At 34.5% G+C, this 17,923-nt stretch overlaps 1 non-coding gene across 1 annotated transcript; it reads left to right on the forward strand.

The window, feature by feature from the left end:
- The first annotated feature begins 2,686 nt into the window (after window positions 1–2,686).
- Window positions 2,687–2,832, forward strand: LOC118151934 (small nucleolar RNA SNORA57). The gene has a single exon (XR_004740326.1). It is a non-coding gene; the product is annotated as a small nucleolar RNA SNORA57 (small nucleolar RNA).
- The last annotated feature ends 15,091 nt before the right edge of the window (window positions 2,833–17,923 follow it).

The raw sequence follows: 17,923 nt of genomic DNA on the forward strand, positions 1-17,923 counted from the left end.
GAGCAAAAAGTATGTTCTCTCTAACCACTCCATTCAACGGCCTTCTGGAAATTCTAGCTAATGTGATGAGACAAATAAAGAAAATAAAAGTTATACATATTGGGAAATAAAAAAGTATAAAGCTGCCAGTGTTCATAGATGATATGTTTACCTATGTAGAAATCCCAATAAATCACAAACAAAAGCAATGACAAATGTGGCACTAATGAGAGTTTATAGCAGGATTCCAGAACACAAGGTTGATATAAAAAATAAAGTTGTTTTCTGATATATAAGAATTGAAGATTAGATATTGATACGGTTTGGCTGTATCCCCACCCAAATCTCAAATTTCATCTTTAACTGTAGCTCCCATAATTCCCACATGTTGTGGAGAGACCCAGTAGGAGACAGTTGACTCATGGGGCAGTTTCTCCCATACAGTTATGATAGTAAGTATCACAAGATCCGATGTTTTTATTAGGGGTTTCCACTTTCCCTTGGCTCTCATTTTCCCTTTGCCTGCTGCCATGTCAGACATTCCTTTTGCCTTCCACCATGATTGTGACGCCACCACAGCCACATGGAACTGTGAGTCCATTACATCTCTTTTTCCTTATAAATTACCCAGTCTTGGATATGTCTTTATCAGCAGCATGAGAATGGACTAATACAGATATCAAAGTTAAAACACATGGTAATTTATCACCAAAAAAGAGTGAAATATGTAGTTAATTCTAATAAGATATACATATACATATATATGATCTATATATACATATATATGATCTATATATATATATATGATCTATATGAGAAATGAAAAGCTGAATAAATAAATGATAAAATAAATAAATGGAGAAACATGTCATGCTCATGTATAGGCAGACTCAATATTGTTGAAATGTCAAGTTTCTCCTAATTTGATCTGTATATTCATTGTAATCTTATTTAAAATCTTTGCAAGTTACTTTGTAAACATTGATAAACTGATTCTAAAGTTTTCATAGAAAGAGAAAAGATCCAAAAGAACCAATACAATAACAAAGAAGTCCAAAGACCAAAACTATTCAACTTAAAGACTTAATATATTGTTGCAGTATAAACATATAATAACCAAGACTGCAGAATCTTAGCAAAATAGTAGAAAAGTAGACTAATAGAAGAGAATAAAGGAAAATGGATGCATGCAAATACAGTCAACTGATCTTTGGTAAAGGAGCAAAGGCAAGTCAATGAAGAAAGGATAGTTATTTGAATAAAGTGCTGGAACAAGCATCCCTGTGCAAAAAGAAAAAGAAAAAAAATTATTTAGACTCAGATCACAGAACTTTCACAAAACTTAACTGAAAGCAAATCACAGGTCTAAATGTAAAAATGCAAACTTGATATAGATTTACAAAAGATTACATAGTAGAAAATCTCAGATTTCTGTTTATTACGTTTTAGATACAATGCTATAGGCATCATCCATAAAAGATAAAAATGATCAGTTGAACTTTTATTAAAATTATTAAAATTAAACATTTCTGCTCTGTTAAAGACACTGTTAAGAGAATGTAGATATGAGCTACAAACATAGAGGAAATGTTTGTGACACACATACTGAAAAATACTTTTAAATATACAAAATTTTCTTGAAATGTAACCATAAAACACAAACAACCCAATAAAAAAATGGGAAAAATATCTGAACAAACTCTTTACCAAAGAAGACATTCATATGACAAATGAGTATATATTTTCAAAAGTTCAACGATATGTGTTACTAGGAAATTACAAGCTGAAGCACAAATCAGATGTTACTAAACATCTCTAAGAAATCTAAAATTAAAGTAAGAAAAAAACTGACAATGCAATTGTAGAGAAATAGGCAGATCAACAGGAGCTCTAATTCCTTTCTAGTGGGAATGTAAAATGGTGTAGACAATTTGGAATATTTGGTAAGAAATGTCTTTAAAAATAAACATAGTCTTACCATGCAATACAGCAATCAATCTGCCTGGCATTTACTCAACTGATATTAAAACATAAGTCCACAAGAAAATGTTCACTTTAATATTTATAGCAGACTTATCTGTAATGGCAAAAAATTAGAAACAACAAATATAACTTTCAATGAGTGAATGGATAAACACATTGTGCTACAGTCAGACAATGAAATATTATTGAGCAATAAAAAAAACAAAAGAGCTATCAACCCCCCAAAATATGAAGAAAACATAAATTCATATTGCTAGTGAAAGAAGCCAGTTTGAAAAGGCTACATACTGTATTAAGTGTGTGACATCATGGAAAAGACAAAATTATGTCAATTAAGAAAATATTAGTGGATTTCAGAGGTCTGAAAAGAGTGGGGGAAGCAAGACTGAATAAAGCACAGAGGATATCCGGGTGGTGAAACTATTTGTATAATACTAAAATTATGGATATATAACATTATTCACATGTTAAAACCATAGAACTATTTCACAAGACTGTGAACTTCAATGTAAACTATGAATTTTTATTGCCAATAATGCATCAGTATTGTGTCATTATCTGAAGATAGTAATAGCAGAAACGTGTGTATGTGTGCACACATGCATGTTTGAGGGAGAAGTGTGAAAAAACTGTACTATCTGCTCGAATTTTTTTTTACGAGAATTGTTTAACAAACTAAAAAAGAAGTATACAATGATTACAGGCTGTTAAAAATTGTACCAACCCTCCTTTTCTTGGCAGGGACCAAGCTTGTGGTCCTGCTCCCTGTAATGTACAGAGGAAGAGGGAAAGGGCTCTGCCCCTCCTCATCAGTCTTCGGTGCCGGTGGCTTCCCATCCTCTGGTTCTATCCTCAAGCGCCAAGACATAGGAAAAGAAGGAAAGAAAAAAAAGAAAAGAAAAACAATTGTACCACAGAACTGGATTTTATATCATGGAGAATAAAATGATGATGATTTACTCTATATAACAGCCTCCAATCATTGTATATAGGATATCTGGGGTCAATTTTTAGGATATTAGATTTTCCAACAGTTAAGGAGTGATTCATATGCATAAGACAGAATGTGTAACTTGTCAGATCAACAGGGTATCAGATTTTTCCATGGAAGATGCAGTGGTTAGTAGGTAAGTAGAATGTAAATATACTGGACCAAGATTTTTAAAAAATGGATAAAGAATCTAAATTAATGTAAAGAAAATAAATGTTAAACTTCAAGAAATGAATATTAATTGAGGATTTTAATAACAGTTGAACTTACAGTGTTATTATTTGAAGTATGAGAAGATGTAAGCTATGGGAAAGGTAAGGCCAAATTTCGTATGCTGTGCTAAAGATTTGTGACTTTATCCTGTACTGGGAGACAAGTCTATGTGCAGCTTTTGCATTCCATTACATCTTACAAGAGAAATCACTCGTTGCTTTTGTTCTACATTGTGTTCCAAGTATGTATACAGAAGAATAGTGGCTACCAAAAAGATAGAAGATACAGTCAGAGAGGGGTGAAATACAGGAGATACGGTAGGAAAAGCGACAAAGAAAAAAATAGTAAGTTTTTCAAAGTAGATTATTAACAGTGACAAATGCTTTATAGATCAAGTAGCTTGATAACTAAGTGAGCCAAACCATTTCAGTAATTAGGAAATCACTAGTGGTCAGAGTCATTTCAGTGGTAACTGGATTGAAGTAGGTTGAGAAGTAAGTTTGGAGTGAAAAACAGAAGGCAGTACAAACTGAGGGAATGTATTCTCTTCCCGGGTCCACAAGGGGGCGTAGTTTCCAGAGCAGGAACTTCGCAGTGACATGCCCTACCTGCCTTCTCCCAAGTCTCCATCCAGGAGACTTAAGGGTGTTTGTTTAACTTTGGCACGCACAGGGAAGGATCAAAGGTCAATCACTCCAGAGGAAGTTTAAAGGAACTCCTTTCATAGGCCCGGGGCTTAGAGAAGGTGGGAATTCCTCCCAGGTTAAAAGTCTTCTTCTTGAACACCCCCTTGCATCCCATACTTGGGTACCCTTCCACTAGCTTTGTGGAAGGTTTCTCTTTCTCATCTTTTTCTCTCTCCTTTTTCTCTTTCTCTGCCTAAATAAATCACTTTCGGCAAAAAGTTTTTGGAGTCAGATATTTACTTATGAGCACACCACACCCGGCGTGGTCCCCTCTCCCATTCTTGGGTGAATGAGAGATCAAGAGCCTGGAGTCCACTGGAGAGGGCAAGCTAAACCTCCCCTGCACCCCAAAACCCAGAAAGAAAACAATTAGAGCAATGCTTAAATAAAATTAGATAGGCTGGTCATTAAAGAAGGACCCATGTTGGAGGCAAATTTGTTTTAAGATGAAAAAAACTAGATCATGACTTTACGCTACGGCAAGAAAACCTTGAGAAATTTGGAAATTTATGACAGGAGATAATCAGTGGGTCAATACTTTGCAGAGATCGAGTTTTCTGAAACTGGAAGGAAGAAAAAGTGGACATAAGTACAGAGTACAAGATATGTGGGTGTTTTCACAATGAAATTGAGGAATTCTAGATGTAGAAACTAAGTTCAGCTAACAGGAGAACTAGGATAATATCAGATGGGAAACTTGAGGACTATGTTGTGAAAAGATGTCTTGTGGTTTTGTGGTAAAGCTAAGTCACAATGATCCATGGCAATGATTTAAAACATTTTGTCCTTTGTATTCCAAAGACTCCCTGACTTGGCATTCATATTAGGGCAGTGGAGGAATAATCTAAAATATTCATTAAGGCTATTAAAGAATATTCTTATGCAGGAAGAAAAGAGAAATCAACATTAAGACTATTTCCTTAATCTCTTTTCTAACGCCAGTATTTTATAAATACATAAAAACCTGTAGAAGAGTAAGAAAGGGTAACCACTTCTGAGAAAGTAGGCCCTGAAGGCACACATTTTTGATAAGTCCAGTTAATTGCCTAGAAGCTCCTCCAGGCCAAGAGCAATCAATCAGTGAACATTTGTGTAGAGATGGCAGTGCCAATTCCCTTTGGTTATAAAACTTTTATTGGAATTGATTTAAATCTCTTTTCAGCTAAAAGCATGTATGATTTACCTGGATTACTCTTTATATTATAGTTCTGTGTACTTTTCAGGTCTGTGTTCACTACTGAATTGTATCTACCTTAAGGCAAAGAGTAAGTGTTACTCATTCTTTCCTTTAGTCCGGAGCCATTCTCTCTCTATATATAAAATGCATGCTCAGTGCCTAAAATTATATACACATTAGTTTTAAAAAGTGTTTGCTAAAGAAAAAAAAAAAAGCATTGCACAAGGAAAAAGCACTCAATATTAAATAGTCATTATTTCTGCTTGAGAACAGAAAAGACAAAATTCCATTGAAGTGTGAGATTTAGTATAGGCCCTCCGGTAATCTACTTTCCACTTTCTAAAATAATTGAGATGAATCTAAGAGAAAGATCCTAAAGTGGCCCTGAAGGAGTTACAGCTTTGCCCTCTTTACAATGAAATACTGCAGTTTTTAGCCAATATGGCATATACTACATGGAATGTATATAGAATTAAACATTCCTATACTTGTCCTACAAGTCCATCATCATCTGAAACAAACAATAAAATAGCTGAAATACAGTTCATATGAGATATCAATGATCCTGCCTTTTTGAGCTATTGCAAGTAATTAATGACATTATCTCTTCAATGCTTTTTGTACGGTTTCTCACAATTCTGGAGGCTGGACATTCAAAAGCGATGCACGGTGCTGGTAGTTTTGTTTTTCCTGAGGCTTCTCTCCCTGGCTTGCAGATGGCTGCCTTCTCCCTCTGTCTTTAAATGCGTGTGTGTATGTGTGTGTGTGCGCGCGTGCGCGCGTGTGCACTCCTTGTGCCTCTATCTTCTTATGAGGGCACTGTGATTAAGGACTCCACTCTAAGGTCCACAGGGTAATTTAATCACTTCTTTGATGACCTTATCTCTAAATAGTCACATAGATTAGTGCTCACCCTTATGACCTCATTTAGTCTTAATTACCTCTTTAAAGGCCTTATCTCCAAATATAGTTACAATTCTAGGTACCAGGAGTTGACACTTTATGGATTTCGGAGGACCGTGTTTTTATTTTTATAAGATTAAATTACATATTATTTAAATATAATACTAAAATAATGATAATTTTATTATTCAAATAGCTTAGCAAAATTGGCATTCTTTTTTTATAGTCAGGTGATAAACTTCTAGAGTTTTCTTTAAATAGCAAGTTATTTGATTGTATATTCTTTTGTAAGAAATTACCTTGAAACTTAATGACTTGAAATCAAACTTGTTTTCTTCACAATTTTGCATTTCAGGAACGTGAGAACAGTTTGGCTCAGCAGATACTCTTTGGTCCACGTTGAGTCAGTTGTTACTGGCCTGGCCTGAAGGGTTAACTTCTAGGAGAGCTGTTGTGGCCGGGCGCGGTGACTCACGCCTGTAATCCCAGCACTTTGGGAGGCAGAGGCGGGCGGATGAGAGGTCAAGAAATCGAGACCATCCTGGCAAACATGGTGAAACCCCGTCTCTACTAAAAAAATAGAAAAATTAGCTGGGCACGGTGGCGCGCGCCTGTAGTCCCAGCTACTACGGAGGCTGAGGCAGGACAATTGCTTGAACCCGGGAAGCGGAGGTTGCAGTGAGCCGGATGGCGCTACTGCACTCCAGCCTGGCGCCTAGCGACAGAGCGAGACTCTGTCTCAAAAAAAAAAAGAGCTGTTGAATACATAACCAGTCCCTTTGACCACTCTCTCTAAACCTCTCCAAGGATGTTTCAACCTCCAGGGTCTTTTCACGTGACCTGAATTTTTTTCCAGTTCAGCAGCAGCGTGTCAAAGAGCCGGTGCAGGCACCTCGAGATGCCGGGCCCACTGCAGCAGCCCTGGTTCCTTGCTGTGCACGGTAGGCGACTCCGCGATTGCTCTCCCACACTCCCCTCGCCGCTCTGCGCCTGGCTCGTCCTCAGCAGGTATGGGATCCAGGCCAGCAGCGGGAGCCGAAGACAGCCTGTCGGGCCAGCCGAGTGTGTGGAACAAACCCAGTGGGTGAGAGCAATGCTCAGGCAGAAGGTGCCGCCAGCCACGTAGGTTTCAGCTGTGAAGCAAAACCCCAAGGATCCTGTTACATTACCAAACATTATATTTTTACCAGCAAAATTTAATCGTAAATCCATGTCCGCAGAATATCCCATATGATGTCCCACAAAATAAACAGCCACAGCCCCTGCCTTCTGGAATTTTACAATACAGAGCAGAAAACAGACTGCTACAAAGGCATTAAGTAAAAACCAAAGCACTGAATGATTATATTCAGTGCCAGAAAATGAAATCATGCATGACTTGCATGTCTTAATTACATTTTTATCAAACTTTAACTGACAAGTAGTAATAACCGTTCATCTCAAGTATAAATTTAACATATATTTTATTTATCGCTGTAGTACAAAGGCTAGCAATCTACAAAGTGCTCATACTCCACAAAGCATGAGAGAAACCACAGGCTAGATAATAATTGAAATTATGGATTGGCTTTGTATGAGTAATTTTTGTGTGTGTGAGACGGAGTCTTGCTCTATCACCAGGCTAGAGTGCAGTGGCGCAATCTCGGCTCACTGCAAGCTCTGCCTCCTGGGTTCAAGCAATTCTTCCTCCTTAGCCTCCCGAGTAGCTGGGACCACAGGCGCGTGCCACCACGCCCGGTTAATTTTTTTTTTTTTTTTTTTTTTAGTAGAGACGGGGTTTCACCGTGTTGGCCCGATGGTCTCAATCTCTTGACCTCGTGATCCGCCCGCCTCTGCCTTCCAAAGTGCTGGTATTACAGGCGTGAGCCACTGCACCCTGCCCTGTATGAGTAATATTTTTATGTATCATTTTCTTAGTTGTTAAAATACAGAAATGTTGATGTGGGCATTGAAAACTTGATAACACTTCATTTTGCATAGTGCAACTTGATCAAGTGTGGAATAAATATATTTTGGAGGGAATAAATACGTATATCAGTCCTGTATCATAGATGTGTTTTGCAGATATTCTCCCAGTCTTTTCATTTTCTTAAATATTGCTTTTATTTCAATTTAATTATGAAAGAATTTTTTTTGGGTTTTTTTTAAGGTAAGATACTGATTTCCATAATTTATAATCTTTAATAATTTAGAGACAGCTAGCTTAAGTGTCAAGCAAAGTTAATTTTAGAAAGGCCAAACAATTCTTATTTTAGCATATATTCAAAATAACAGAATGGAAATATTCCTATTTATTGGTGTCATATACAACGCAGAAAATTTCTAAATCTCATTTCCATAAGAAATGCACATACACAAATAGATCTATCTCACATGACTTTAGAATTCCTCTACCCTATGCCAGAGATCACAGTTTTAAAGTACTTTTTCTCATATGATATGCTTATATAATAACAGAATATCTAAAATTTTTTTAAAAGCCTACCATACATATGTGAGTTTTGTCTTCTAAAGGGAAAAACAATTGAATAACTGTCTGGATTGCTTGTTTTGACATCATGTCTACAAATTTCTCTATTTTTATCTGACGATTTTAAATTGATTAAAATTGTTTTTCTGTAGAGAAATATACCCCTTTTGTCATTAATTCTCTGCCTGAGTATTGCAATTTTGTTTTAGTTTGTAATAGTGACATCTGATATATAGAAATGGGTTATTCAGTACTAAAATTGCTTTTAAATAAAGTAGATATTGTAATAACAGTATGGAAAATATTTTTTTATCTGTAATAGAAAAAGTTCCATTGATTTAATTACATATTCCAAGTACAAATGTATATTTTTCAAAAAAATATGTTTTAAAGTTCTTATATAAATACATAAAAATATGTTTTAAAGTTCTTATATAAATGCAATATTAGTCAACAAGAAATGATAGCTAAATATGATACAGATAATCATTAATGTGTATAACCTACTCGACAAACTGCCAGTCACAAGCCAACTAGTGTGGTAGGATTTTTCCTTTTTTCTTCCTTTTTAAATATTATATTTGAAATGCTGTAGTCATATGGAAAAAAAAACAAATGGCATGATGAAACTTCACGTACCCAAGTGTTATCAACCCACTGCCAAACTTCTCCAGGTGTCATCCCAACCATTTCCTACCGTCCCCATTTTAGCACCAGATATTTTAACACAGAGTCTCAATAACATATCTTATATTAAAGGCAATATCGTATCTCCTTTAAAACATATATGCATTGCTTTTAAATCCTTAATATTATTAAATAGCCAGTGTTCATATTTACTTGAATACTATGTAAATTTTTCAGTTCCTGATTTTTTAGTTTCACTAAGTCATAAAGATATGAATTTTTACTTTCTGAGATCTTCCTACTTTTATCAGAATCTGGCTTTGTCATTGGGTTTATTGTCCCTGTTTTGTTCCGTTTGCATTTCACTTTCAGCAGTTTCTATTTAGTGCATAGTTTTATCCTCCAATGGTGCTTAGATTAGTTATTTAGATTCTGAGACAGCTCAATTCCTGAAGACTTCCTATAATTCCCGGACACTCAATGTATATTTTAGCCTATGATACTCTTGTTTAATCCCTGATGATGTTCTTAGATTTTCTGCAGTATGTGTTCGTAATATGTGGGCTTCCTGGATCCAAAGATTATGACATGTTTCTTTCCTCATTCTCTTTAGTGCAAACTCTTATATCAAGAGATTCCTAAGACCTGGTAGCTGCTTCTTACCCATGGTTAAGACTGTGGTGGCTGGTTCTTACCCATTCATATTTTGAGGTTTATGCAAATATATTATTTTGCAATGTATTCGTTTCCTATGGTCACCGTAGTAAGTCTCCATCGCAAATTAATCTCTTCTAGTCTGGAGTTCAGAAATCCAAAATCATTTCAGCTGGGCTAAAATGTAAAGATGTCAGCTGGGATGTGTCCTCCTGGAGGCTCGGGGGTAGAACCTGTTTCTTTTCCTTCTGTTGTTTTCCTTGCCCTTCTGTAGGCTGCCTGCATTTCTTAAACTCATGATCTGTTTCTCACAAAACAGCAATATTTGGTCTCTTTGGTACATTTCCCATTTCTCAAATCTCCCCTGCTGAACTGTTATAAAGTCACATGTGATTACATTTAGGACCTGTGACTGTAAATATTGAATGTCAACTTGATTTGATTGAAGGATGCAAGGTATTGGTCTTGGGTGTGTCTGTGAGGGTGTTGCCAAAGATTAACATCTGAGTCAGTGGGCTGAGGAAGGCAGACCCACCCTTGATCTGGAGGGTGCAATCTAGTCAGATGCCAGCAAATATAAAGCAGGCAGAAAAATGTGAAAAGGCGACAGTGGCCTAGCTTCCAGCCTACATCTGTCTCCTGTGCTGGATTTTTCCTGCCCTCAAATATCAGACTCCAGTTTCTTCAGTTTTGAGACTTCTCTGGGCTCTCCTTGCTTCCCAAGCTTGCAGACAGCCTATTGTGGGACCTTGAGATTGTGTATCATTGTGTCAGTTAATGCTTAATAGGCTATATATATATATAGCCTACTAAGGATATATATATCTATAGCCTATTAAGGATATATAAGTTCTGACCCTATATAAGTTCTGTCCCTCTAGGGAACCCTGACTAATACAGATTTTGGTACCAGGAATAGTTCCAGAGGTACAGAATATTAAGGATGGAGTTTTTTCATTGGTTTTGGCATTTCTGGAATTGGCTGCTTAATACGACTAGACCCCCAAATGCTAAGCACTGTCCTAATAGTATAGGGAACACTGATAGTCCTTGGCATGAACTGTTTAGAGAGTTATGCAAAAAAAAAGTTTTGAAATCATGAAGTGTGCTTCCTCTTATGTTATTCTTTTTCACCAGTGGTTTGGCATTTTTTTTTTTTTTTTTTTTTTTTTTTTTGAGACGGAGTTTCGCTCTTGTTACCCAGGCTGGAGTGCAATGGCGCGATCTCGGCTCACCGCAACCTCCGCCTTCTGGGTTCAGGCAATTTTCCTGCCTCAGCCTCCCGAGTAGCTGGGATTACAGGCACACGCCCCATGCCCAGCTATTTTTTTTTTTTTTTTTTTTTTTTTTTTTTGTATTTTTAGTAGAGACGGGGTTTCATCATTTGACCAGATGGTCTCGATCTCTCGACCTCGTGATCCACCCATCTTGGCCTCCCAAAGTGCTGGGATTACAGGCTTGAGCCACCGCACCCGGACGGTTTGGCATTTTTTACATAAAACTAAGCCCAGTTTATGAATTTCTGCAAAATCTTTGATTTAAAGTGAAAGATATACTACTCTTCCTTTCACTTGAACACTTAGATGCAATTATAGTTTAAATAATTGGCCAAATTTCAGTATTTTTTATCTCAAGAAATAAAGAGGCCCCAGGAGAAGAAGACAGACTGGGGTGATGCGGCGGGTGATGGGGGGGGTGCACGGAGGCCAATGAGCAGGAGTCAACACACACAACATTTGTCAATAAAATTCTCCCTCTTATATGTGTATAGTTTTTGGTGCCCCAAAATGATTACAATCGAAGCACTAAAGATCATTGATTACGGATTGTAATTACGGAGAAAATAATAATTTTAAATGTCTGAAGTGTGAGAATCACCAAAATCTGAAACAGAAACATGAAGTGAGCACATGCTGTTAAAAAAAAAAAAAATGGCCTTGTTCAATACAAGGTTGCTACAAACTTTCAATGTGTAAAAAATGCAATATCTACACAGTGCAATAAAGTAAAGTAAGCCTGTACAAGATCATATTATCTGTAATTAGATGTAGTTTTGCTTCTTCATTTCCACAATGTATGTTTTGATTTATTTTATTTTCTTACCTAACTGCCACTGCTAGAACCTCCAGTGTAAGATGGGATAAAGATGGTGAGAGCAAGTATCACAATTCTATTGGAAATCATTCAATTTTCACAATTAAATATCATGTTAGCCTTGGTTTTTTAGTAGATGACTTCTATCAAATTGAGAAAAATCCTTTCTCTTTCTAGTTTGGTGAGAGTTTTAATTATGTGTAGATTCTGGATTTTGTCAAATGCTTTCACCACATCTATTGAGATAACCATGTAATTTTGTCCTTTATTGTATTTATACTGTATATTACATTTATCAATTTTTCTGTTTATGAAATAATTTTACATTCCCAGAATAACTTCACATGATTATACTATATAATCCTTTCTGTATGCTGCTGGATTTGTTTTGCTAGAACTTGTTGAGAAGTTTCATCTGTAGTCATAAGTTATATTGGTTTGTAGTTTTCTTGCAAAGGTTTTATTTTGTTTTAATCACAGGGTAACAATGGCTTCATGGAATTAGTTTGGTATTCCCTTCTCTTATATTTTGTAGAGGAATTTTTGAAGAATTGGTGTTAATTCCTCCTTAAACTTTTGAGAGAATTAATAAATGAAGCCATCGAGACACGGACTTTTCATTATGGGAAGTTTTTAAATTGATATGTATTTTAACTATTTACAGATTTGTTTGGATTTTTAATTTCTTTTAAGTCATTTTGGTTTTGTAATTTTGTAGTCTGCTTCTTGATACAACTTCTTTTTTGAAGTGAATTCCGAAATTAAATAGTGGTAATGCTTGTATAATTGTGTGGATATAATTTTTAAATAAACAATTATATACTTTAAAGGAGGAAATGTGGTATGTAAATTGTATCTTAATAAAGTTTCTATTAAGTATTTAAATAATAACACATATTACCTGAATTTAAAGTTGAAAACTTTATAAACTGTATTAACTTAGAGCATCTAGCATTACTAGGTTTACAACTGTTGATCTAATTCTTGGAGATGTGAAATTACAAACAGTAAAAATTTTAAGATGGATAAATTTCTCAAGACTTTCTGCAAATTTGTAGTTTATGAATGTACCTTTGAAATGTACATTATGCATTTGCTTTTACTTCTTAACAACTGTAGAGGTCTTGGCAGTGAATCATGTTTAAGAAGCTTTAAGATGTCTTCCCAAACTGTGAATGATTTACTTGTAAAAGAATGACCTTTAACTATGCGCCTTTCAACTTTCCTCAGTGTAAAATGAAACATAGTGTTCTTTGTTGATCTTACGTGATAACCCTGTGGAGATTAGTAAAAAATTATTATCTTTCTTGACTTTAAAAGGTATTTCTTATGTTAATGGTAAAGTGGAAGTAACATACTTCATATGGGTTATAAAAAATGTTAACCTTTTTTTATCCTTAAGGAATTATAGTCAGTCATAAACTCTAAAAAGGATGAGATCATTACTTAGATTGGGACCATTTCAAGATGAGAGAAGATATGAAAACATGAATGTCAAGATTTTTTGAAAAGTTAACATTTAATTGCACACTTTTAAAAAGTATATATTAAGAAGTCAATATAAGTTTAATCAATTAAAAGCTAAATAAATTTTTCACATTTTTCTTGGAAAAAGGAAATGGAGGAATTATAAAATAATTTTTGTGGTTATAATAACGTAATATGTAAAGGCACAAACATATACAAGATTTGGCCACTAATGAAGTTAAATAAAGTTATAAATTATAAGTGTAAGTTTTAAACTTAAAAGCGTTTCAGTCCATATAGGATCTAATTTTATTTTATTTTATCAAATGGTAATACAGTGCCATAAATTAATAATATGCTAGTCTTTTATTTTTTAATTTAAAAAGCCATTCAGCTTTATTAAGATAAAATTGGTGAATCAAATTGTATGTATTTAAAATATACAAAATGATGTTTTTATATATGTGTACATACATAAAATAATTATTGTGAAATAATTATCATAATCAAACTAATTAACATATCCATCAATTTGCATAGCTAACATTTTTTTGTATGTGGTGAGACAATTAAAAATCTACCCTCTCAGCAATTTCAAGTAAATAATTCAAAAATATGAAGGACAGTCATGGCTGGATATGGTGGTTTATGCCTATAATCTCAGAATTTTGGGAGGCCAGGGTGGAAGGATTCCTTGAGCCAAGAAGTTTCAGACCAGCCTGGCAACCTTGCCCTGTCTCTACAAAAAGAAAAAAAAAATTCACTGTAGTCATTTTGCTATACATTAGATCTCCATAGCTCATTTATCTTGCACAACTGAAACTGGTAACCTTCGACCAACATTTCCCCATTTCATTCCTCTGCAGTTCCTGGGAGCCCCATTCTACTCTTTGCTTGTTTCAGTGTGTCTTTTTGGGCTCTACACACAGGTAAGATTATGCAGTATTGTCGTTTTTGCCTGGCTTATTTCATTTGGTTTAAAGTTCTACAGGTTTATCCTTGTTGCGGCAACAACAGTCTACCACTCTTTGATTAATAGCAATTTTAATAATTGTTAACGAAATCACTGTTATTACCATTATCAACAGAAGAAGTATCTCTAATGTTTAGTATATCTTCTATTCCAGCTCAATTATACATGTTTTGCTGTAGTAACATCTGATATTATAGGCCATAATTTTATGAAGAAAGAAGACTAAAAACAAAGTTTTACTTTTTTTTCTTTTATAAGAAAGAAAACTGGCCCTAGTTTTAGAGATGAGAAAAAGCAATGAAAAGAAAGTATAAGTAATTGACATAATTCCCCTCAGATAGCACATATTGAAATTAGCATTGAGCATTCAAATACACAGGCTCTCATGTGGTAATTTGTCTTTTCACCATTTAACTTCTTTTAAAGCAAGTTATGTCTTATAAGCACATTGGCCTGGAAAGGAAAATCAGAAATTCTGTATTTAATCTCAGCTCTTATTTCCTCTAGCTTTATGGTATGGGGTAATCAGCTCTTAATCTATAAATGCATATACAGCACTGTTACTTTATAAATATATTCAGTTCATAAATTCAGGCTATGTCTCTCATTTTCTACAAAAACATTCCCAACATTTTTACTTCTACAATCCTACTGACTTGTGACATAACATATTTCCTAAGCATCTATAGTGTCATAGACAAAACTAAACCTGAGACAAAATTAACAAAGGCTATGCATTCATAAAATTGCAGCAGGAGAACACTCTTCATCCCTTTTGTTTCAGTGGAGTTTAATGGTGTTAGAAAGGAGAGTCAGTTTTATAGAGTAAAGAGAGGAAATACCTAGACAGTCTCTTATTGGTAAGCACTTTCATAGTGCTTGGAAGCAAAAGGTGTATTCAAATTGGTCTTCAGATATATTTGGCAATTCTTGGTTAACTGTAAAGGTCGAGCAGTTTTGAGGAATTTCAAAAGAGAAAGAATTGCTCAGTATTAATGCAGAATGTGTACTGTGACTGTTCATTTCTTAGAATAAATGGGGATCAATAGAATGCTTTTTTGTGGTCAAACTGCAATAATGGTCCTTAATTAGGGGAGAGGAGACCACCATGCCAGGCAGTTGCTCGTTAGAAAGATTTTGACTGCCACCAGGTGTGGTGGCTCATGCCTGTAATCCAAGTACTTTGGGAGGAGAATGCAGGCTGATCACTTGAAGTCAGGAGTTCAAGACAGCCTGGCCAACATGGTAAAACCCTGTCTCTACCAAAATATATAAAAATTTGCTGGGCGTGGTGGTGTACACCTGTAATCCCAGCTACTTTGGAGGCTGAGGAAGGAGAATTGCTTGAAACCTGGAGGTGGAGGTTGCAGTGAGCCGAGATTGCACCACTGCATTCCACCCAGGGGGATACCCTATCCTTCACGCAGCAAAAAAAAGATTTTGATTGCAAATTTATAGAAATAGAATCATGAAAAGGGCACTCATTTTAATAGCACACATTTAAAGTGAAAATTAAAATTAAATTAGGCGATAGTTTTTAAATGAAAACTTTTTTAAAAAACAATTATTTAAACCAAAATTTGGTTATGGTATGTTATGGTAAATTATATTTTAGAAACAGAAGGTTTATTTTTTCCAGCTATGAATCTATACAAAACATATATTTAATAATTACCTACAAAATATATTCTTACTGATATCATCATATATTTCTAATATCATTTGCTGTAAGGGATAGACAAAGATAAGTGGACTGTTTATTCGCTGGTTAATTTGGCTTGTTTTTCCTTGCTGTAACAATTTGTAAGTATTATTCAAGTTTTTTCTCTGGTCTTTAAACATGTTAAGTAAATTTACTGTGTAAGATATTACACAGTGGCACCCGCCTAAAGTCCAGTACCTTGGGAGGCTGAGGTAGGTGGATCACAAGGTTGAGAGATTGAGACCATCGTGGCCAATATGGCGAAACATGGTCTCTACTAAAAATACAAACATTAGCTGGGTGTGCTTGCACATGCCTGTAGTCCCAGCTACTCAGAAGGTGGAGGCAGGAGAATTGCTTGAACCCAGGAGGCGGAAGCTGCAGTGAGGTGAGATGGTGCTACTGCACTGCTGCCTGGTGACAGAGAGAGACTCTTCAAAAAAATTTTTTTTGCTAAGTTATAATAGGTTTGCTAGGTTTTAAAAGGTTTCAATAGGTTTGCTAGGTTTTGCTAGGTTTTAATAATGGAACACAAATTAATAATATTTCTTAGTTGTGTTGTTACTGCCTTACAACTATGGCCCTAGTTTAATATTTGTGTATGTGCATGCATGAATGCTTGGACCTACAACTATGCCCATGAACTGAACCTGTTATGTTCCAGAGTACCAACACTGAAAAACAATTTCACTTTTATCCCCCTGACTTTCTCATGTTTCTCATCCTACTCATTTCTGTCACATCGGCTATAGAGATGAAAAGATCTTTCATGGATAGCTATTTTAAAAATATAGTATTTGTGCCCTCATTTGTTCTTTTCAAAAATAAAGTTTGCAAATGCAAGTAGGTAGAAGAATAGTGATTTTCTGCTTTTTAATTTTTTTTTTTATTTTAAGTGTTGTGAAGATTTATCTTGCCTAATTTAGTTTCTTGCTGTATAATTTTCACCTTCAAGAAAATACACATTCAAGAGATTACTGTTGGATTAAATCCTAGAAATTTTGATGAAGCAGTTAATTGTAGAAATGGAATCAACTCAATCCACGCTGTCTAATAGCTATGTTGGAACTTTCCTACTTTACAATAAGAAATCAATAAAAAGCGAAGTAATTCTTCCTACCAATTAGGCTTACTTTCTAATTTTCAGCATTCTAGATGATTATGGATGCAATTTTAAAAATAAATTAGTAAGGAATTTCATATCTTTGCAAAATCATGATCAAAATCTACTACATGTGATTATTTAAATCCAAATATACTCCACTGACTTGAATATCATATTGTGCTGATTATACATTTATTCTATCATTGTAAAAATTTATGTAATGCTCTAATATTGGAAATTTTAATAAAAATAAAATATTAATCAAAGAATATTTTTTATAACTCATATTTATGTTCACTCAAAGAAGTTTATATTGAAATACTTTTTAACTATTCTGATTATTATATATTTATATAATCATAACATTTCTATATTCTAATTTAAAATTTTATTTAAATACTATGGAAGAATTGAAATGTATGGACTGCCATATGGATTTCACCATAATTTTGCTACCAAATACTTTTATCTTAAAATGAGACATACAATTTAGAGAATTGTATGAGACATACAAAGACTGTAGTAATATAAGACATACAATTACTGTTTTTAAGAATATGAGACATACAATTACTGTTTTTCTTGAGACTAATACATACAATATATACATATTTCTCTTGTAACTTGACAGGCAAATTCGATAAATTAATACATTTTACAGAGTACAATAGTAATAAATATAAGATGCACATTATAAATTTTATGTAAAAGAAATATACATTCAGATATAATATTTAAGGTTAAAAAATTGAACCATGAAAAATTGAAATTATAAACTGGAACAAAAATTCTAGATGAGATTATAAGGTGACACAAAGCAACACATGAAAGTGATTTTCTTTTAGCATAATGTAGTTTATAGGGAGTTATCCAAGTTAAATTAAAATTATTAAAACATG

The sequence above is a fragment of the Callithrix jacchus genome, chromosome 2 (genome assembly GCF_049354715.1).
Source record: "Callithrix jacchus isolate 240 chromosome 2, calJac240_pri, whole genome shotgun sequence".
Taxonomy (NCBI): Eukaryota; Metazoa; Chordata; class Mammalia; order Primates; family Cebidae; genus Callithrix; species Callithrix jacchus.